Source organism: Wyeomyia smithii, chromosome 2, assembly GCF_029784165.1.
Source record: "Wyeomyia smithii strain HCP4-BCI-WySm-NY-G18 chromosome 2, ASM2978416v1, whole genome shotgun sequence".
In the NCBI taxonomy this organism is placed as follows: Eukaryota; Metazoa; Arthropoda; class Insecta; order Diptera; family Culicidae; genus Wyeomyia; species Wyeomyia smithii.
In genome coordinates, this window is record NC_073695.1 from 34368858 (window position 1) to 34393328 (window position 24471).

Consider the following 24471-nt stretch of genomic DNA (forward strand, 5'->3'; position numbering starts at 1 on the left):
GAGGCAGCCTATAAAAGCGCTCTCCACAGCAGCGCCAGTGTTAGTCATTAGTGTTCATTGTAGTTAGTCGATAAACGTACGGTGGCAGCGCCGTCACGCTGCCACTATTGTAAATATTATACCAGAATAAATTGTATAGTATGTTAGCAAATATCTTAAAATAACAATATAGTTCACTCTCGAATTTCCCATATAATTCCGTGAAGACAGACAGGGAACACCCCCTCTTGTGGTGAAAAAGGTAACTAAACTCATTGCACAGTCAGGCATTTTAGGCGGACATGGGTTTTTCGTTGCGATTTTGGTTTGCGGTTTAAAGCCATAGTTTTTGTAAAAAGTTGTTTTTTATACATAGTCCTCTATTTATGTGCAAGTGAAAATTAGGGTGGTCCTAAAATCAACGAAATAAAAACAAACTAACTTGTTTTTATTTGCATAAATAATTGTAAGCATTCTTTGGCAAACTTGTAGATCAACTAATTCTAAGTAACTTTGTAAAAAAACTTTTTTGTAGACATTAAATTTGGTTTCCAAAAACAGTCTTTTCGCTCTATTTTTTCAATTCAAATTCAAAAACAAAGTTTTCTTCGGTAACTTTAATCAAAAATACGCCAATTTTGACGAAAAACCATTGTCGATATATTGTACAGATGAAGAGTTTTCACTATTTCTATTTTAAAAATAGGCCCTTTTAAAATATTAATGTCTCCGTTCAGGGCAAACATAAATAATATTTTTTGGTATCATTTAAAAGAACAAATATTGTATAAATATTGTGAAGAAATACCGAAAGTTGCTTAAAATTAGTTGATCTACAACTGTGCCGATGAATGTATACATATATTTCTGCAAATAAAAAAGTTAGTTTTTTTATTAAGTCGATTTCAGGACCACCCTAATTTTCATTTGCACATAAAAAATAGACTAAATATAAGAAACAAGTTCTTAGGAAAAAAAATTTACTCTAAAACCACAAAATCGCATCGAAAAACTCATGTCCGCCTACATTGCCTTACTGTTACCACTGTGCATTGTTGTTGAATTTCTGTGAGCGTGTGACATTCTCACACACGAAACTGAATTTACTCAATTTTAGATTTAGTTGACTCAATTTCATACTTTCACAGAAAAAAAAAATGTTGTAGATTTCGTGCGTATATTGTTTGTATGTAAAACTAATGCCATTCCGGGAGTTAAATATTGATAATATAATAGATGTAGCTTATCGAGGCACGAAGAGAAAATATTCAAATAATCAGGCCACGATGTGTAAATGGTAAACTAATCCCAAGTTGCTATAGACGTGGTTCCCTGTGTAACTTCACTAGCTCAGATCCATCACGGGAAGCAACTACGAAATGTGCGGCCGTCAAACTCAAGCTCAATAATCAGGCCACGAAATGAACAGTTAAATGAATGTTTCAATTACCTCGTGGAAAAGATAAAAGAGTAGGAGGGTGGTATCCAAGACACGACCGCATAGTTGACGTAGGACTGCAATAAATAAGTAGAGCTGTTCATTAATCTACGGCAAGTTTCTCGCCCGATCACTCGCGTTGGCGTTCAGCATGACAAAGGCCTCACTGTGCGTCGACAGCGGCAGTCTAGTCTTCACTTGGCTTGGCTGCACACAAATGAATATTGAGTTCTACTGCACTGACAGACAACGAGTGACCAGCGCTCTATTCATACATTGCTCGGTGCAGTACTTTCGCCTGTGCCAGCATGTTTTCCTTCAAGACACCGGTTTTTATAACATTCTAACAGCAGAACGTAAACCTGTCTGTAAGTGGAGGTGGTTACGAACTTTCCGAAAATGCTTCACCTTCAAGACATCAAAATAGTCTAGGCTCATGGAAACAAACATTAGTTGACCTATTGGGACGGGGAGATTCTGTCAATTTTTTTTGTCACTGAAATACAGGATATCACAGCAGGCAGTTGGTGTTGGTGTTCGACCTTGAAACTTTTATTCAATTTTCTCTGTTTAACAATAAAGTGATAATGATAACTGAATAATCACAAAATTGTCAATCATTTTATCAATCCAACGATATATTGATTATTGTGAACCATCATATGGTTACATCGCTGTAACCGTTTGAAATCTTTCATTCCGACGTTACACCTTGGTTATAGTGCGGTTAGACGTAGTCCTACGTCAAAAAGAGAAACCGCACAATGGTTGTCAATAGTGGTATATGGTTGTTGTGCATCTTCTAGCTTAGATAACACTTGAATGTTCTATCAATTTAACAATTTAAGTATGGATACATATAATGTTGTAATTGGTTTAAAAGCATTTTTATATTATATATTAGAGATATTTAACAAAACAAACATTATTAGTGATAACAACTGTTACACAAAAACTATTATTTAATGTTTAGTTTTCTTCGTTTTGAAAGTATTTTTTGTTTTTTTATCCCTCCGAATTTTTTGCTCTCGAGTTTTAATCTTCGTATTCATCACTTGCAGCTTTGCTTTAACCAGCATATTTATGTATTTACTAGCTGACCCGGCAAACTTCGTCCCGCCTATTTTTGTGTTTAATTTAATAATTTTCAACATTCCAAATTCATTGATTTCTTGCGATTTGTTTATATCGTTTGAAATTATTGGTTTTATCGGAATGACAACATCCTCGACTTTTGCCTTTAGTACATCATCTCTATTCCTAAAACACTCATATTGGGTGGTATTCAGTTATTTTCGTTGTTTTCCAGAAACTGAAAGTAGTCATCTTCGAATTCAAGATGGTGTCCAGGGTCAATGCTTGGCTTCTATACATTATTTCGATTACGGAAATATTCATATGCAGTAGTGTTCGGCTGTTTCCCAGAAGTTGCCATCTTACAATTCAAAATGGTGTCTGAGGTCAATTTTTAACTCCATTCATCATTCTGGTTAAAAAAACTCTCATATTGGGTGCTATTTGGTCCCTTTAGGCTATTTTCCAGAAACCGGAAGTCACCACCCTGGATTTGAAAATGGCATTTGGAGACAATTTCTGGCCCCTGAGCGTCATTCTGGTTTGAGAAACACCAATAATAGGTGTTATTTAGTCATTTTCGGCTGTTTTACAGAAACCTGTGTATCATTCTGGTATCGAAGCATCTCATATTGGATGGAAATCGGCCGGTTGAAGAAATACCCATATTGGGTGGTGTTTTGTCATTTTCGGCAGTTTCCCATTCACCGGAAGTCGTCATTTTACTATTCATAATGTTGTTTGAGGTCGATTTGTGGCTTCAGTGCATCATAACAATCGCGGAAATACCCATATTTGGTCATTCTCCGCTGTTTTTCAGAAACCGGAAGTCGCCATCTTGGGTTTCAAACTGGCATTTGGAGACAATTTCTGGCCTCTGAGCGTCATTCTGGTAAAAAAACACACCCATATTAGGTGGTATTTGTCATTTTCGGCAGTTTTCCAGTCACCGGAAGTCGCCATTTTACAACTCAAAATATTGTCGGAAGTCGACATACGTACAAACCATGGAACACCACCCATGGATCCATAGGGCCTCATACAAAGGTGAACTTTACTATTTTAAAATATTCGGCCGAGTCCACTTCACAATAAAATGTGCATTTTTTTCAGTGTTTGGGGGGTAGGGGGGGGATGTTTAGGGCCATTAGGGTAATATTACTGTCAAAAGTTACTCTTTTCCGCATGTCGTGTAGAACAAAATCAGAAGTGGCGCACCTAGCGGTCGAAAAGTTGACTAACGCTTCTGTCATTTTCAATTTGTCTTCATAATTTCACGTAAGTGAACTACATTGGTATTTAAGATATTTGATGTTAGTGAATATGTGCGTTGCCTTCGTCGTGGAAAAAAGAACTTTCCCCTGGGCCGTAATTGCCCTCCGTGATGCCAAAGGGCGAAATTAAACACAACGTAGGGCCGTGCGCGATCAGATTGATATCTGAGGACGAAACAATTTTACTAAGAAAACTTATTTCAGAACGAAAGGAGAAAGAAACTGAGCTTCGTAGAAAAATGCAGGGACAGGAGAGACAGAAAAAATTTCGAGCTGAGCAAAAAAAGGCGCTTCAATGTTTGATAAAAAAATGTACCAGACGTGAAGGACTATCTACTCGTTCATTAAACAGTTGGTCGACCAACTCTCGAAGAAACCCAGCCTGATTTGTTGAAAACGATTGAGGATTTATCGTTGCATGGGTCTGCTGCTGAAGAAAAGCGTCAGAATGAAAGTATTCGGAGTATTAAAACGCTCTCGGAACTCCACGATGCCCTAGTTTTAAAAGGTTATCAGATTTGCCGCTCTGCAACTTATTTGAGATTGCTACCCCACCGGTATAATACGGACGAAGGAAAACGACACGTTTCAACCGTACCTGATGAACTTCTTTGGGCTACCAACGATCAACATTTGAAACATCATGACAGCTGCCAACAAACAGTCACCACTGTTGATGCATTTAGTGTATCGAGTCACCCTTCCCGACCACGATTGGGTTGTCGCAAGCCGTCATAAGTTGATTCCCTCAGTTTATGCCAGGATCGCGATCAAATCAAACGGAATGGGACAACGTGATGCCGTAGGGAACAGTGACCCAACATATGTGGCTATACGCTCAGGTAAAATTTTTATTTGAGATTTGGTTTTGAGTTTTTTTAGTTTTTAACGTATCAATTAATTCAAAATCAGGAAAACACGCATCATCTACAGCTTACTCTCATGATCTAGATTATGAAAAATTACTAGACATCTCAGGATTCACCGACATCATGCTTTTTCAAGGCAATGTAAAGCCAGTGCATGTAGTGGTTGTTGATGGGGGCCCGGATGAAAATCCGCGGTACCGAATAGTCATAGATGTCGCCATCCATCATTTCCGGAAACACCAACTAGACGCCCTCTTCATTGCAACTAATGCACCTGGCAGAAGTGCTTTCAACCGTGTCGAAAGGCGAATGGTACCCCTGTCCCGAGAATTGTCTGGTCTAGTTCTGCCACTAGATCACTACGGCACGCACTTGGATGATAGACAGCGCACTATAGATAAGGAACTTAAAAAAAAAACAACTTCACCTATGCTGGTGAAACATTAGCTGAAGTTTAGAATCAACTAGTATTCGATGGCTTTCCTGTTATTTCCGGATATCCCTTTCCGACCGGGCCTATATAATTGCGTAGTTAGAAGGTGACTTAAACAAAACCTTCTCTCTCGCTTTTTGAACGTCCTATTCGTTGTTTTATTTTTCACACCGCTAGTGTCAACATCGCAGCTGCTGCGAAAGATAAAAAAAGGAGCAAGCAAGTGTTTTTATATAGGACTTGCTTCGATTTAGGTTTTGTTAGGCATCTGAACTAGCTACTAGTTTATTCGCTAGCTGGAATGCACAATGGTTTTCCGAACATGTTCGGTCTTTGCAATACTTTCTACAGAGTGTTAATTGTTTCTACCGCAAATGTTGCAGTGAGCCGAGATCAAGTTATTTTGATGTCATACCATCCCAGTTTCCACCAACACCGATTCGAATCAGGTAAACCTGATGAAAAGATGGCTCGAAAACTGTAAGCCCCAATACATCTGAAGCGGGTTTGTATCCATCTCTTTTTCTTCGGAATTCCATGCAAATTTCGAAGATTCTACCGAAATCTCTCTATGTGTATGATGAATTGCCTTTTGATCTATACTGCCCTTCCGTACAAAAATCCTTGCAAAGCAGAATTCGCAAAACATGTAGGGTATACTTTGCATCTCAAATGATGCTACTTGATCACAATAAAATTCATAAGACAGTCCATCTTGAGCTGCTCGACAGGTCAGACGTGTTTTCGGTTGCTTGTGGATTGATCTTTGACTGCCTATAGCTTCAAAGTTTGTGTTTTGTCAGTGTGTCTTTTAAAGACTACCTGAAAGTTATTTCCCATAAGTCTTTCTCAAGACTACCTACTTTCGAATTTAACATCTGTTTTAACTTTTTTCGTATCACCTGAAATGACAGGGCGAAAAAAGAAACCGCGCATCACTACGAGGAGAAAGAGAGAGCATTCTCTCTCGGACAATTCGAGTGTCTGCAGCGATAACATGTTTGATATTTTGCCTGAGCAAGAATCCGGTGAAATGGAAGTTATTAGTAATGATACTATAAAAAACCTAAATTAATCCACCTAGCGGCCAGACCCAGCCTTTCTCATTCAAACTTATTATTTGTAAAAATAGATTTACATGAACGCTTCAATCCAATAAATGTGTATTCACTTTTTGGGTTCTAAAATAATGATGTTGTAATGAAAGTATAAGATATGAATTTGACGTAATGTAAATGCTCAAGAGATAGCGAAATAAAAGAAATGACTCTTAATTTCGAACAATTCAATCACGAGCGATACCGGGAACATTCAAATGGTACGATACCACATTTACATTATATTGAGGCCACATATATTGATCAAAGCAGGTATAGTTTCAAATAGCCTTTGAATTTCTTTTCTTTCCATAACTTTTGAACCACATATCAAATTGTAATGAAGTTTGTTATTTGTAAGTTTGAGAGATGACTCGTTCGTATGACACTAGCTATGTTCAAATGAGTCGTGTAATCTTTGAGATAATAGACTTTCGTTGTTTTATTAACAATTTAATACATAACGGTTGCTTAGTTCGATTATAATCAAATGAAATGGGAACGTATAGGGCAGCCAAACTTTGAAACCACGTGTTAAATCATAATTCATCAGTTAACCCTTAACTAGCCCGTTCATCTGATAATACTATTGATCAAATCGGTTGTGTACTTTCTGAGATAATGAAGTTTCGTGATTTTCACAATTTCTTTTCATAACTTTTGAACCACAAGTTCAATCTATATGAAATTCAAAAGTTAAGGGTTTTTAAGATAGCCCGTTCATTTGATACCAATTTTATTGAAATCGGTTGTGTGGTTTCTGAGATATTGATGTTTCGTGATTTTTACATTTTTAAACATAACCTCTTAAATAAAAATCCAATTACAATGAAATATAGGATCTTATGGGGCAACTAGAACTTTCATTTGCATATAATTTCATTAAACTCGGTGAAAATAAAAATCTGCACATACACACACCCACACACACAACCACACACACACACACACACACATACACACACACATACACACACACATACACACACACATACACACACACATATATATATACATACAAACATACAAAAATGCTCAGTTCATCGAACTGAGTCGAGTGCTATATACCATTTGGCCCTTTGGAGCACTTTCATATCTTCGGTTTTGCAAGTGATTTCTATACTTCTCTAGGAGAAAAGCAAAAAGTTAAAAAAAATATTAATTAGGAGTAAAATATTCGTGCTGAAGAAATAGCGGAATAGAAGAAATGACTTTAAGTGTACGAAATCAATCCGTGTACGAAATCAAATACCCGGAACGTACGTATAGCACAATACCAAATTTGAATTTTGTTGAGGTCATATGTTTTGACCAAAGCAGTTACAGTTTTAAATAGTCTTTGAATTTCGTTTATTTTCATAAATTTTGAACCATATATCAAATTGCTTTAAAATTTCTTACTTGTGAGTTTGAGAGACAACCCGTTCAAATGACACTAGGAATGTTCAAATAAGTCGTGTGATCTTTGAGATAATAGACTTTCGTTGTTTTTATAGTTTAATACATAACGGTTGGAATAAAAATACGATTATAGTCAAATAAAATGGGAACCTATAGGAAAGCCAAATTTTTCATTTGACACTAAGATTGTTGAATTTAGTCCAGCCATTTTTGGGAAAACGAGTGAATTTGAAAAGTCATCGGAACATGATTCTTTTCACAATTTTTAAACCACCTGTTTAATCACTATAAAATTCATCAATTAACTTTTAACTAGCCCGTTCATTTGATACCAATATTGTTAAAATCGGTTGTGTACTATCTGAGATAATGAAGTTTCGTGATTTTCATATTTTGGTACTTTACAGACAAAGTAACAGACCGATTACATTGAAATTCAATAGGGTTTTATGAGGCAGCTAGACCTTTCATTTGACACTAATTTCGTGGAAATCGGTTCAGCCATCTCTGAGAAAAGTGAGTGAGTTTAGGTAGTCTTCGGAATATGTTCCTTTTCATAGTTGGATTTCACATTTTTAAACATAACGGGCAAAGTAATAGTCCGATTACAAAATCAATCAATAGGGTCTTATGGGGCAACTAGACCTTTCAAATGACACTGATTTTGTGGAAATCGGTTCAGCCATCTCTGAGAAACATGAGTGAGATTAAACACTCTCCAGAACACGTTTCTTTAAATAACTTCTGAACCACAAGTTAAATCTTCATGAAACTCAAAAGTTAAGGGTTTTTTAAGAAGCTTGTTCATTTAAAACCAATTTTGTTGAAATCGGTTAAGTAGTTTCTGAGATAATGATGTTTCGTGATTTTCACATTTTTAAACATAACATCTAAACTAAAAATCCGCTTGCAATGAAATTCAACTGGGTCTTATGTGGCAACTAGACCTTTCATTTGCAATTATTTACATGAAGATCGGTCCAGCCATCTCTGAGAAAATCGAGTGAGATTGGGAGAGCGTTACATACACACACACACACATACACACACACAGATACACACACACATACACACATACACACACATACAGAAAATGCTCAGCTCGTCAAACTAAGTCGATTGATATACGAGATTCGACCCTTTGGAGCACTTTTATACCTTTGGTTTTTCCAGTGATTGCTATACCTTTCTAGGAGAAAAGCAAAATGTAAAATTCTTTAAAAAAGGAGTTACACCTATTGCGGTAACTATTTCTTCTAAAATGATTATTTTCAAAAAAGAACTTTCAACGTTCGTTTCTTTCAAACAAGTTAATTTTTTTGTCTAGGCCAACGTTTCGAAGATATATTTCCTCGTCATCAGGGCAAATACGGTTTGCAGTTTACAGATCACAATAATTAGCTACATAAATTATTTCAGTATTTAAACACTTACAAACAATTACAACAGGTTTTCGTTAAGTGGTGGGAGATAAATTTTATCACAAATAAATACTGAACTACACTGTGGATGTACAAATAGCAAGTTGTTAGTTTAAAACTTTAAAAAAAATTGAATCAACGGATGAGCCTCAAAACTTACACAGTATCTTCTAACACACATCACACACGATTAAAGCCGTCGGAGAAATATTGCGACAAAACGGGAGAAAGTGTTGCAATACAGAGGTAGAGTGTGCCAGAGACTGTGGTAGTCACCTTTTCAGCATGCCGGAGTAAGCAATGCTCGAATTATTCGTGCCCGTTCTATAGTTTACTGCGGATCTCTCACATGCGATTTGGCACATCTCTAATACTTGTAGTGCATGAGTCCTGTCGTCTGAAGTTAGTATTGTTTCTGACGTTAAAGTTACCCATCAAATTAGCCGTAGAGGTGAATGTTGCTTATTAGCCGACTCAATAAAAGGTCGTGATCGTCTTGTTCAGTATTTAACTGAAAAGATGCACAAATTATTTACCTACGACACCAAGAACACCAAGCCATTCAAGGTTGTCTTGAAAGGTCTCACCAACGATCAAACCGTTGAAGAGATCGAAATTACTGTGACAGAATTACTCGGCATAGCCCCTTCCCAAGTGGTTGTTATGAAACAAAAATCACGAGGTGAAAACAGTCAGAGAACTGGTTTTTTCCTTGTGAACTATTCAATTAATTTTAACCGCTGTGAGGTTAACAACTTAAATTTTTTTGAAAAAGCACATGCTTTATATAATGTGCGTGTAAAGTGGGAAATTTATAGGAAGTTTTGCGGAGGTGAAAAGCATATCTTCCAATGCCGTACTTGCCAACGATATGGCTTTAGATCTAATTTTTGTAACATGGACCAAAAATCCCTTTATTGTGGAAACTCTCACAAAAAGGACACATGTGCTGTGAAAGAGAATACAAATTTTCGGTGCGCCAATTGTAACGGGAATCATATGCCAAATTTTTACGAATGCCCAGTCCGTTTAGCTATTGTTAAGGAAAGGCAAGGTAAACAAAATTCAATTTCCCAATCAAAACAAACTTCAAAACATAATTCTCCAAGCCCCGCTGTACCAGCCAATTTTTCTACTCCTTTGCATACCCGTTTAACGTATGCACAGATAACAGGTAGTTCGAATACTGAGAATAGGTTATGTTTCCATTTAATTCTACTACAAAAAATCAAATACCCTTTATTCGAATACCGTCCGCAGAAACGTATTTCAGTTGCTACATACAACCATCATCAGTGCTTTTGTGAACAGTCCACATAAGCACTGATTATGGTTGCATGTAGCAACCAAAACACGTATCAGCGGACGGTATTCGAATAAAGGGTATTCGATTTTTTGTAGTAGAATTAAATGGAAACATAACCTATTCTCAATATTCAATTCCATTCAACTAAGACGCTGAAAAAGGAATTTATTTGAGGTAGTTCGAACATTATTTCACCTAATGTTGCTAGTTCGAAAATTACCGTTAACATGGGAGGTAAACAAAAATCGGTAGAAAATAAAAGTACTCCTATTACCACAGCTAATATCACTAACGAAAGTATTTTTTTTAATGTCAACTGCTTGGGCCCTATTACGGCAGGTAAACTTGCTTTTTTGCAACTGGCAATGTTCGATCTTCTGAACGCCATGTTGCAGGCAAAATCCATGTTTGAAGCTATTCAAATTGGAACAAATTTTACAATTAAAATTGTTTCTAATTTGAAATTTAGCAATGATTTTAAATAAAACAATAAAAATTTCAAATTGGAATGCTCGCTCATTGAAGGCCAATGAGAATGAGCTTTTTAATTTTTTATCAGTAAATAATGTACACATTGCAATTATTACTAAAACCTATCATAAAATTAATATATGATCCCAATTACGTGGTTCATAAATATGATAGTTACACCTATTGCGGTAACTATTTCTTCTAAAATGATTATTTTCAAAAAAGAACTTTCAACGTTCGTTTCTTTCAAACAAGTTAATTTTTTTGTCTAGGCCAACGTTTCGAAGATATATTTCCTCGTCATCAGGGCAAATACGGTTTGCAGTTTACAGATCACAATAATTAGCTACATAAATTATTTCAGTATTTAAACACTTACAAACAATTACAACAGGTTTTCGTTAAGTGGTGGGAGATAAATTTTATCACAAATAAATACTGAACTACACTGTGGATGTACAAATAGCAAGTTGTTAGTTTAAAACTTTAAAAAAAATTGAATCAACGGATGAGCCTCAAAACTTACACAGTATCTTCTAACACACATCACACACGATTAAAGCCGTCGGAGAAATATTGCGACAAAACGGGAGAAAGTGTTGCAATACAGAGGTAGAGTGTGCCAGAGACTGTGGTAGTCACCTTTTCAGCATGCCGGAGTAAGCAATGCTCGAATTATTCGTGCCCGTTCTATAGTTTACTGCGGATCTCTCACATGCGATTTGGCACATCTCTAATACTTGTAGTGCATGAGTCCTGTCGTCTGAAGTTAGTATTGTTTCTGACGTTAAAGTTACCCATCAAATTAGCCGTAGAGGTGAATGTTGCTTATTAGCCGACTCAATAAAAGGTCGTGATCGTCTTGTTCAGTATTTAACTGAAAAGATGCACAAATTATTTACCTACGACACCAAGAACACCAAGCCATTCAAGGTTGTCTTGAAAGGTCTCACCAACGATCAAACCGTTGAAGAGATCGAAATTACTGTGACAGAATTACTCGGCATAGCCCCTTCCCAAGTGGTTGTTATGAAACAAAAATCACGAGGTGAAAACAGTCAGAGAACTGGTTTTTTCCTTGTGAACTATTCAATTAATTTTAACCGCTGTGAGGTTAACAACTTAAATTTTTTTGAAAAAGCACATGCTTTATATAATGTGCGTGTAAAGTGGGAAATTTATAGGAAGTTTTGCGGAGGTGAAAAGCATATCTTCCAATGCCGTACTTGCCAACGATATGGCTTTAGATCTAATTTTTGTAACATGGACCAAAAATCCCTTTATTGTGGAAACTCTCACAAAAAGGACACATGTGCTGTGAAAGAGAATACAAATTTTCGGTGCGCCAATTGTAACGGGAATCATATGCCAAATTTTTACGAATGCCCAGTCCGTTTAGCTATTGTTAAGGAAAGGCAAGGTAAACAAAATTCAATTTCCCAATCAAAACAAACTTCAAAACATAATTCTCCAAGCCCCGCTGTACCAGCCAATTTTTCTACTCCTTTGCATACCCGTTTAACGTATGCACAGATAACAGGTAGTTCGAATACTGAGAATAGGTTATGTTTCCATTTAATTCTACTACAAAAAATCAAATACCCTTTATTCGAATACCGTCCGCAGAAACGTATTTCAGTTGCTACATACAACCATCATCAGTGCTTTTGTGAACAGTCCACATAAGCACTGATTATGGTTGCATGTAGCAACCAAAACACGTATCAGCGGACGGTATTCGAATAAAGGGTATTCGATTTTTTGTAGTAGAATTAAATGGAAACATAACCTATTCTCAATATTCAATTCCATTCAACTAAGACGCTGAAAAAGGAATTTATTTGAGGTAGTTCGAACATTATTTCACCTAATGTTGCTAGTTCGAAAATTACCGTTAACATGGGAGGTAAACAAAAATCGGTAGAAAATAAAAGTACTCCTATTACCACAGCTAATATCACTAACGAAAGTATTTTTTTTAATGTCAACTGCTTGGGCCCTATTACGGCAGGTAAACTTGCTTTTTTGCAACTGGCAATGTTCGATCTTCTGAACGCCATGTTGCAGGCAAAATCCATGTTTGAAGCTATTCAAATTGGAACAAATTTTACAATTAAAATTGTTTCTAATTTGAAATTTAGCAATGATTTTAAATAAAACAATAAAAATTTCAAATTGGAATGCTCGCTCATTGAAGGCCAATGAGAATGAGCTTTTTAATTTTTTATCAGTAAATAATGTACACATTGCAATTATTACTAAAACCTATCATAAAATTAATATATGATCCCAATTACGTGGTTCATAAATATGATAGGATTCAGGGTTCCGGCGGTGGAGTTGCAATTGTTATTCATCGCCGAATCAAACATCGTGCTCTTCCCCATCTTGAGACGGAAGTTATTGAAATTTTGGGAATTGAAGTTCAAACTGAGCTTGGGATTTTATTTATTGCCGCAGCATATTTACCATTCTAATGCACACGCGAGCACTCACCAGAAATCGTTCGAAAATTTTTATAATCGGCGATTTTAACGCTAAACATCGTTCATGGAATAATTCTCAAAGTAATTCCAATGGCAAAATTTTATTCAATGATTGTTCTTCAGGATACTATTCTATTTTGTCTCCGAATAGTCCTACATGCTTTTCTTCTGAAAGAAACCCTTCAACAATTGATTTGGTGCTAACAGATCAATGTCATGTATGTAGTGAATTGATCACACATGCTGATATTGATTCTGACCATCTTCCAATAATTTCTTCTTTATCACAAGAATCAATTTTAAGCCCTATGAGCTCTGTTTTTAATTATAACAAGGCTAGTTGGGAAAGATACAAAACTTATATTGAGAAAAATTTCAATCATGAGCTTGATTTGCAAAACGAAGTGAATTTTGATTCCGCTTTGGAAGCATTAAAATGTGCAATTGTTGATGCCAGGAATTATTCTATTCCGAAGGCTCAAGTGAAATTTGATTCACCAATAATTGACGAAAATCTTCTAATTCGTTTGAAAAATGTTCGCAGACGTCAATATCAACGTTCTCGTGACCCTATTTTCAACATTATTTATGAAGATTTACAGAAAGAGGTTAAACATAGATTCACTCTTCTGAGAAATCAAAATTTTCAGACTAAAGTTGAAAATTTGAAACCATAGATTACACATTGTGAAATTGAAAATGAAACTGGCAAATGTTGCGTCAGATTTCAAACGATTATAGCAAGCGAACGACGAACGACTGTAACCATTTTTTGATATAATGTTCAACATTGTTGCTTTACTGCTTAATGGTGGAAAAAGGTGAAAAGTTCCAAGGTCAAGCTTTCCCATACATTTCCCTCGTTATTGGCTTGCTTCCCGAACACAGATAACAATAACATGAACGAAATAAATTCCACTGCCCTTCATATTTTGACTCAACAGAGTGTTTTGGTTTGTTTGTTTTTCTCTAAGCTGTGTGGCAAAAATATACTCTGAACTCGATACAAAAGACTGCGTGTAGAAATTTCAGTTTCAGTCTAGTTTTTCACACAACAGCGAGTGGAAAATAGCTGTTAGAGGTACGCGACATTGCGAAACGAGAGCTGCATACGAGTCAACTTCTAGGCACTGCGGAGTTACCATCGTACGCTGCAGGATATTTTCCTGGCACAGCTACTGGAGGGCATAGCGGAGAGTAAATTTTATGCGCGGCCAACAAAATATTCAATACTACCGGTGGTTGTGCGATCATCAGCGTTCTATAGCACGCATTCCGAGCTGAAGATTATGGAATCGGTTCTTTTTAGAACTATAAATGCTTGAAGATAAAAGTTATGAGAATTTTCACAACTACTGAAATGTTCATGTATTTCTCAATAATCATATTTACAATAACGACGAATAGTTTATCACATCAAGAAGGAATGAAGGCTCTACGCTTGTAATCGCTCAATAACTGTTCTCCATGAAACGCTTCGAAGCTGAACAATTCATTGGCGTTTCGATTCGACAACAAGCGATGTGATGAAGCATCATATGATAAGGTAGCAGGAAAGTAATGCTTTTACTCTGTTCGTAACTAATTGGGTGCAACCATGAGGAGGGAATATTATACTTACATCCTATTTCTTCGCACACAATTCACAAATTCAAGCAGATGTTAAAAATTTTGCTACGCTTTGATGTGATTCGGAAATGATCGACGACATTCAAATGAATGCAATCCTGCGAAAATCAGAAGCTCTGTCATCATCGTCATAAATAAAGATTGTTTCTAGCTAGTTACAATTATTTCTGAATGGAAACAAAAAGTATGCCCGAAAATATTGCATGACGTTATCAAAATTATATGTTGTTGTTGTTGTTATCTACATTATAGTACGGTTGAATGGGAAACATCTTTATTAGAAATTTATTTATTTCCATCACAATAAATCTTCCCATTTGATTGCTGTGTAACAAAAATCACAATATGATTTTCAGCTTGTCCATAAACCGATTGTTACTCATTCTAAATTGAAAACCACATCATAAACTATCCTTAGTACCATTCATGTTTATCTCCCGGTATATATTCATCGTGGAGTTCCGATTTTATGTTTACATTCGTTCACAACAAAAGTAACGCGAATAAAACACATCATCATGAAAACCTTCGGAAAAGCACCAATGCATCTAAAAAAAAATCATTGCAGTTTCCTCGACCGGTGCAGGGTGCAGCCAGTGTTGGTGTTTTCATGGGCAACTATAAAACTTGGTGGAGTTCGGAAATAGTGCCACAACATATGGCAACGTTAGTTACGGCGAGCTTTGGGCACGACACGAAACTAGCTCATAAAGTCTGTTTGTGAGGGAAAGGGAAACAATAAGACAACTGTAATAAAATTGAAACAAATTTATTCGAGCCATCATTTTTCATGATATATTTAGAGCTCTATTGGGATTATTTTTGTTCTAATTTTTTTGCTCGTATTTACAGTAAAGGTAACCAGGTCTATTCGCTAGTAGTTTAAACGTAATGTTAATCAATTTTAGACTACTTCTGGTTTATAGATTTACACCTTCAGAGAAAAAATAAAATTGCATTATGATAATGATGCACTGAAAAATGATTTTCCTTTTTACAATCAAAGTTTATATGGAGTTTCAGTGCCATCTGCTGTTTGCTATCACAAAAATGATTCGCACTTTTCACATTCTAGGCAATCGAAATGATTGTACAGTAGATATATACCTTTGAAAACCACAACCTCATTAGTCAAAATTGTTCGATCTGCCAGAACCACATTGAAAATCTGTCATCCGAGAAGCAATTATCTCCATCCAATTGGTATCGGAGCACTGTAGAAGGGGAAAACCAATTTGTCCGTGCAGAGATGTACAAAAACCGCAATCGTAGAAATAAATTAACCGTCAGTTCAAAGGAAAAAACTATTCAAAGCCCCAGAGTTCAAAAGTACTGCCACATTTATTTCAGGTGCTCGTGGGGATTTCCATCACTGGGCTCACGATTGTCGATAGATTATCACTGTTGTAGGGATACAGGGTGTGAAAAACCACATTAAAGCACTACTTTTTATTTTTTGTTTCAATTTCGTTAAAATGCCAATCAAGTCGCATGTGTAGCTCCTAAAAGGAAATGAAACAATAACAGTCCAACTGGATTGGCAAATAAGAAAGTAGAGAAAAAGAAAAAAACCTCATAGAAACAATTTCATTTCATTTGCTTTAAATTTATTTAAAACTGTTCTTAGCTTTCCAAATACTTTAACAAAACTCCGATAAAATACTGCCCGAGATTAAAACTCAAATCTATTGTAAATAATCATTTCTATTCATTCAGCACTGATTTTATAGACTCTACAATGTATTGACTGCAATTTTAAAAGCAATAGTCATTCAGTTTATCATTCTGCTAATCCTAAATAGTAATAGATTTTTGGATACATTTCGAAAATATATACATGTTGACGCTCTTTCAAGTCCTAACTATTTCAATGTGAGTGTCCAGAAGATATTGCCAATTTTTTTTAACATCATCATATTTTATCATCATGTGTATGAGATGTCCGATTGTTACGTGCATTTCTTCGTTTTCTTTTCAATTCATTGTGAATACTTCGGAGCAAGTTTGAATACTAACTTTAATTCCCCCATGCTTGTTTTATGAGTTAAGAACTTTTTCGCCTGTGGTGGAAGGCAAGTTAAACCCCACAAACTGCCACTTTGAGCACGACTGTGCATGTCTTGTCATTTCTTCGTGTAAAATTTATTCTAACTCACAACAATAAAAGGCTGTTTTCTACTTTCATAACATACTACAAAGTAGCTAACCCCGTAGATCCTTGTATGCTTGGTAAGTTTTAAACTTCTGAACTTCCGCTCTCCATTAATTATTCCCATCTAATCACAAGCTTCGAAGAGTTCCTGCTGCATTCAGCATTCGTTTGCTTCTTTTCGACTCTCCTACAAATTTCCATTTTCCTCACAGCAAAAAAAAAAACGAACTGAAATTAAAAGAAACCAGCAAAGGAACAACTTTCCCGAAAAACTATTCCGTCTGCGCACACCGGAACGAAGCCAAGAAGTTCGACGGTAACCGCATGTTCGGCTTCTTCCTGACCCTACCACCAACCCAAAACAGGGCGAAAAAGTTACTTCATCTGATGCAGAGCCAAGATCGGTTCCGCATCCGACCGCCGTCGCCACCGCCGCCTTTAAAACATCGGTTCTTCAGTGCTAAGCTGGACAAACCGTAATTCGATGCCGCCCTTCTTCGGTTTGTTTCTTTCCCGCTCAGCGTGACTTACCGCACCGTGGCCGGAACTTCATCGAAAACTTTGGACCTTGCACTACGGGTACGATTTTCATTCCAACGTTGGTTCAGCCTCGGACTGCCGGCGGTGCGGTCCGATGCTGGTCAGGAATTGCTACCGCCTGAGAACTGGTACGGGGCACCGCCGGTATCGTTCCGTAAAAGAGTGTGGCCCCGGAGAAAGATGCTGGATACCGAGAAAAAAAAAACAACAAATGAATTTAAATTGATATTTATGGCTGGCCAGCGGAGCCGAACCGGTACGCTGCTGTGGCGATAGGGGTTGCAAAGTTTAACCAATTTCACGCTATTTTCGCTCAAGGGTAGAAAATGCAGCTAGATCATAAATATCCGCCGACCGTTCGGCCGGAGGGCGTGTGCAGTGCAGTGCCAGGCAAGGTAACTCACTTCGGAACTCCGAGGTAAACGTGGTGGTAGTAACAGTCTCTGTCTTGCATGGCTACTGTGAGCAAATGAATTCACATTCCAACGGGGAAGCACCGGCCGAGCTGATCATTACGGTCCACGCAACGATTGTAATGGGTAAGGGTTTCGATGCACTGGGAAAATGTATGGTTCGTCACTGACGATAGCATTGTATTTTGTTTCTCATTGTTTGTGGCAATCTTTTAATGTTGGTTAACTTGTGTTTCAGAATTGCCTTTAATGGAAAATAAAAATACAATAGAAGAATCTGCTTAACTTAAATTATCTACTACAACTCATTTCCCTTAACTGAATCGAACGCCGCCTTGAAATCCATAAACCGATTATAGGTCTGCAAGTTGCATTTGTCCCTTACCCTCTCGAAAACCAGATTGGTTTTCGTCGACAAGGGATTTCGTTACTTATCGAAACAGGTAGAATTACCAATTCTCTCAATATTAGCAAAATTGACCGCTTCACTAGTAACTTTTCTGTATTACATCCATAATAGAAAATATTGTTACTGCATTCCCCAGTGCCAAAAGAAAAACAACATCTACTGCTTTACTTCAACTTCATCTTTTTTTAACGACCGTTTGGAGCTTTCCACACGTTCATGAATATTTCCAAAGCAAAAAAAAAAACAATAACAATAATAATAAATCTAATTTATCACCGCTCTTTCCACGCTCTTTCGTGCAATTCTTTCCTCATCTCCGGAGTTGGCTAAATAGGCGGAAAATTAAACCCTTTCGGTGGCCATCACCGTTCCAGAAAGCACTCTCCCAGCCAGGAAAGAACGGGCTTCCGGGACGGCGGGCGGGCGGGCGAATCGATCCGCGCATTCTTCGACCGGACCGGAGTTCTATCAAACACTAATAGCTTTGGCACTAGAGCTGACGACGGACGACGATCGCGAAGCTGCCTAGTGCTTTCACCGAAGTTGCAACTGTGCTCTGTGACACCCAAACGGAGCCACGTCCCGAACGGGTGATGACGACGACGACGACGATGATGATGGTGTTGATAATGGACGGCGCGGCTCATTTCTTTCTGCGCCCGGAACAGATGGGAGTGTGAAAAAAGGTCCACCGCCAAAACGGCTATAAGTCATTTTGAAGTTTTTTATTTCTTCTTCGTGGGGCTTTTGTTACTTTGTCACCCCTTTCGGGGTTCAGCTTTATGTGTTTGGGACGAGTAATTAATATTAATGGATTTAAGCGGAAAACTTAAAGGGTTCACACTTTTGAAACCAAAATGTCAATGTACAAAACTTGCGCAAAATTGTAGGTAGGAAAAAGGTTTCATTTTTGTTACAAATAGATTTATGCATCGGGTAAAAAACTTCCAAATTTTTAACAATGACTTTTTCATGTAATTTCACTACGATGAACTTCTGCTAGACATCCAAGCAAAAAAAACTCACTGGGTTAGATTTTAACAGTCTCTATTTCCCGATAAAAAAATGCATTAAAAACTGCTTCAATTAAATGTAATAGTTCCCTAATTTCTATGTGAAACTAGCAAAACCGGCGGTCTGCTGCAGTGCAAAGAGTGAGATTCGCACATCAACTTTTCATATACGTGTTAATAAAAGTTTATCCTTAATTTCCAGTGTGCGATTTTTATTTTGTTCCCGCTAGTTTCACTGGGACGTTTTTTTCTGTGCATCGCACAGCCCCACTGGATGGCCATCGAAAGTGGAAATTGTCCGTCATATCATGGCGCTTTGGTACGACGATGGGGGAAGTTTGCGACGCGGAGGTCGAGCAAAAAATTAATCCCAGGACGCTCTATACTTACTTGTGACACAGTCAGTTCAGGGCCGGTACCGTTCTGGCAGGGTCACTGTGTACAGTGATGCATACATTGTCCCGCCAGAGCACTGAATGCCGTTGTAGCAAAGCCAGTGGAAATTTAATCAAATCACCCAACTTTTTACTCCGATTCAAATTCCGTCCAACGGCACCGTGTTGGAATTCGCAAAAAGTATGAGTTTTGTTGGCGTGCCAACCTGTCTGTCACTCCCAAGGAGTGGCTGATTTGGGGGTTTTTCCAGCTAAGTGTCTTCATCAGTACCGGATTACAGCTTAGTGGCTAGCGGCGACGGACAGTGCGGACCTGCAATTTCTAGCGCGACTGGTGGAAATTATCCTGCATATGGATGGATGCTGTTGCAGTAAATACGAGCGTACAGCTTTGCTGGTGATTACCATACATTCATAATTTAGAGCTTAGCTGGTTACAAAATTTTAATTACTTTTAGCTCGTTCCGATTTTTTGGCGCGAAATTACTTACCTTGCATTTTACGCGAGTAATAATGTAAGTAATGGTACTATAAAGTTGAGCAGGTTACAAAGTGGCTTAACCAAACTTTCTATGAACGACGTTTATGAATGTTAACTCAACAAAGTTCTTATTGTTTTTTTATAAGAATGGAATAAAGTTCTATCTCATCTTTCTAACGGAGTCTGAATATCATTACAATACAACTGTTACAAAAAAATCTCTTTTGAAGCTATCCACGAATCAAGCAATTTCCCGTCTGCTAATATCACGACCGGCTATTCAGGCTTACCATGTGCCATCGAACGGAATAAGTAATAATTGGACGACGGGTGAGATTGAACTTCCCATTAGAGAGTTTTTATGTGAGTTTTAACGACCTTGGCAGTATGAGGCCGAGGGTTGTCATGTAGTAAAATCACTATTTCATGCTTTTGCTTGTATTGTAACTCTTTATACCAAAGCAAGCTGTTCCTGCATTTAACATGGCTCCTCATCGAGCAATTTCTCCAATTTAGCGTTTTCGCAGTCGTCAATCACGGCACGCTGTTTTCTTTAGAGCAGTATTGAGATAAACTTTTTGACGTAGGACTATGTCTTACATCACTATATCGAGGTACATTCTGCGGCAACTAAAACCATGGTGTGACGTCGGAGTATAATATTTTAAACGTTAATAGTTGCGTAATCACATGATGGATTACAATAATCAAAAAGTCGTTGGAATGATAAAATGATGGACAACTCTGTGATAACTTCATTTACCATTAGTACATAATTGTTTAGCTGTGAAAATAGATGGAAAGCGGAGCACTTGCTTCCAAGTAAGTTCAAAACCTTGCTTGCACTTTTTTTGAACCCCATCAATAGTGTAGTGTAGTAGAATTTAAGTATGAATTTTTTGATTTATTCGGTTGTTGTAGAAAATATGATTAAAGAAGGATCTATGGGAAATCTGCGCAAGTTACTGGACAAATTACCTGATTCTTCAAGATTAGAACGACTCACGGCACTGGCGTTTAAGGGGTCATCCTTTTTATCGGCTTCGACTCAATCATCTTACCATCTTCGGCTCATCGTAGATCTCGATCACATCGTTGATAACGTTGTAACTAAGAGCATTCTAGTTTCCAAATATTGGTAGTCTCCGAAAATGTTCGTTCAACGGCTGCGGTTATTCCCGGAAACCACAAAATAAATCCAATACTTCGTGCGTCCAAAGGTTTTAAAATTACCACCCAGAGTACATCACCACTGGTTCATTTCTTATTCCATTCGTCGATCTTTTCAGCGAAAAAATAGTTAATACTGGTATGTTTGTCAAACATTTTGAAAAATCCGGACAGAAATTCCATTCCTACACATGTCCTGAAAATCCGGACCGTCCAGATATCCTTAACCATAAACAAGTGACATATTGTACATAGCTCACTATGAACAGAGGTCAATTTGGAAAAAAGGCACTGAATAGAAATGCATTACTTGGGTCTTTTTTACAGTTTTTGTATTTCTTTTGGTCTGTGTAAGTCGCTGAGAAGTGTTCATCGTCAGTTCGAACGAATTTTGTATTGATTCACGCCGGAAACTTTTATGCCAAAGCCCGGGAGGTTCCAATAGTCAGTTGTCGTTCTCTAGTGAAACGGACCTTAGTATTCCACTATCATCGGATAAGCAGAAACAGCAAAATCATCGTCATCGCCGTTTTTCAGCGGTGAGCAGAAAATTGTTGCCCAGCAGCATCATAATCGTCGTCATAGTCTTCGCTGTCGAATTGAAGGTGTTCTCTAAGAATCTCAATGGTTGGATTTCTTTCCGCGTTATGTACGTCGCAGTGGGATCTTTCGAAAACTAAATGGCCCAAATGAACTAAGTACCAAGACTGTCCAAGCCTACCGTCTCAAAGAATCTTCCATTGACTGATCCGAACGGCTTCGTTGCGAGTACTGTCCAGTGTTCATTCAATTGGCATATTCCTGCTTACTCTTCATCTCACTCTTTCACATTTTCAATGCAGTATGTTTAGTGGAGATTGTCAGCTCTTTGTTGATGAACTTCCCAATGATGAATGACTTCGTTTTCTTTCCAATTTCATCGCATTTTGCCATACAGCTATTCTTTGACAGCCACGCACAGGGTTTCATTCGTGGCCCTTGGATTTTGGCGTCCCTTGGATTTTGGCGTCCCGAAGCTCTGCTTTGTGCTTGTTTCTCAACGCTTTAACAAACTAACAGTATTTCGACAGTGTCTGCAGCTTCACCGTAAAATTTTTTACCTGCTCCTTCTGGGTTCACTTGAAAAACTTCATTGATTGAGCTATGCGGTTCTTCTCGGGACTGAAGTATTAACTGAAAGCACTTCTCGTATGTGATACCTGTGTGGATTTTAAGGTACATAACTGCTGAAGCTTCTTAATCGCCGACAACCCGTTATATTGCACGACAAGCTACCGTTCGAACGTATTTTCCTTGATATCGTTCAGCTCGAAGGAGTTCATCGCTCTCTCCAAGCAATCAACCTTCTCCTTTTTCTTTTTAAGATGCTATTTTCGTTTGAACTGATATATTTCTCATGAAGATATATCCATAATCAACTAGAAAAAGCAAAGAATATTTGCGAGAGGTCCGTTATCGGCTTTCGGACGAAGCTTTTTTATGATGCCGGAACGAAAGCGGTGTATGGCCTTTACGTCGACTTTCCCAATGCATCTCTTGATTCTACCTATCAGTTTATTACAGTTCGTTACACTCGTACTGAAGGGAACCTCAAACCCCAAAGAAATCTTCGATAATACACTAACCTTCTATCGACAAGGTGTTTTAAAATATATGGAATCAGAATTTTCTTCGAACATTTGTCCTGATACATGTGTATGATTGATAGTCGAAGCCGAAAGATTTTCATTTTTAAACTGGTTTGCTTTTGAACTTTTTGCCGGGATTTATATGCAATTCAGTTAAAACAATGCACTTGTGCAATATTTCTTGTTTCGACGCCATTTTGAATGAACTTACTTACTCACTTAAATTGTCGTACGTCCTAAGACATGGTCTACACAACATAATTTTGCCAACTTGATCGGTCCAGATCATGCTCCACCCGGTTTAACCATCTTGCTCTTTGTGCTCCCCTTCGTCTCGTACCAACCGGATTCGAGATGAGAAACAATTTTTCAGGGTAATTGTCCGTTGTTCTCGCCACGTGCCCTGCCCATCGTATCCGTCCAGATTTGGCCACTTTCTGGATGCTGGGTTCACCGTAGAGCTGCGTGAGCTCATGGTTCATTCTCCGTCTCCACAAACCCGTTCTCCTGTACACCGCCAAAGATGGTTCTTAGCACCCGTCGTTCGAAAACCCCCAATGCTCGCAGGTCATCTTCAAGGACGTCTCATGCCCGTAGAGAACAACCGGTCTAATAAGCGTTTTGCACAAGGTTAACTGTGCACGGGAACTTGGACGTTTCGACCGTAAATTTTTATGGAGCCCATAGTAGGCACGACTCCCGCTGATGATACGCCTCCTAATCTCACGGCTGATATTGTTACCATTGAGCCAAGGTACACGAGCTCGTCAACCACATCAAACTCATAACCGTCGATTATCATAACACGTGCCCTGTCGCGCTCAGCACCACCCGCTAGCATATACTTCGTTTTAGACGAATTTATCTTCAGTCCAATCTTCTCTGCTTCACATTTTAGTCTGGTGTACTGATCCGCCACTGCCTCAATTGCTCTGCCGACAGTGTCCACGTCATCCGCAAAGCAGATTAATTGAGCGGATTTAACGAAAATCGTGCCCCGCGTGTCTATTCCCGCTCGTCTCACAACACCTTCTAGCGCAATATTGAACAGCAAGCAGGAAAGACCATCATCTTGTCAAAGTCCCCTACGGGATCCGAATGGGTCGGATAAACCACCCGAAATCCTGATATAACATTGCATATTCTCCATCGTAGCCTTTATCAGTCTGGTAAGCTTCCCGGGGAAGCCGTTTTCGTCGAGAATTCTCCATAACTCTTCACGATTAATCGTGTCATAAGCGGCTTTGGAGTCGAGGAAGAGATGATGCGTAGGGACTCTGTATTCGCGGCATTTTTGGAAGACCGACACTCCATGAAGCCGGCCTGGTAACTTCCCACGAATCTGTTGGTCAGTGATGACAGCCGGTGAAAAATTATTTGGGATATCACTTT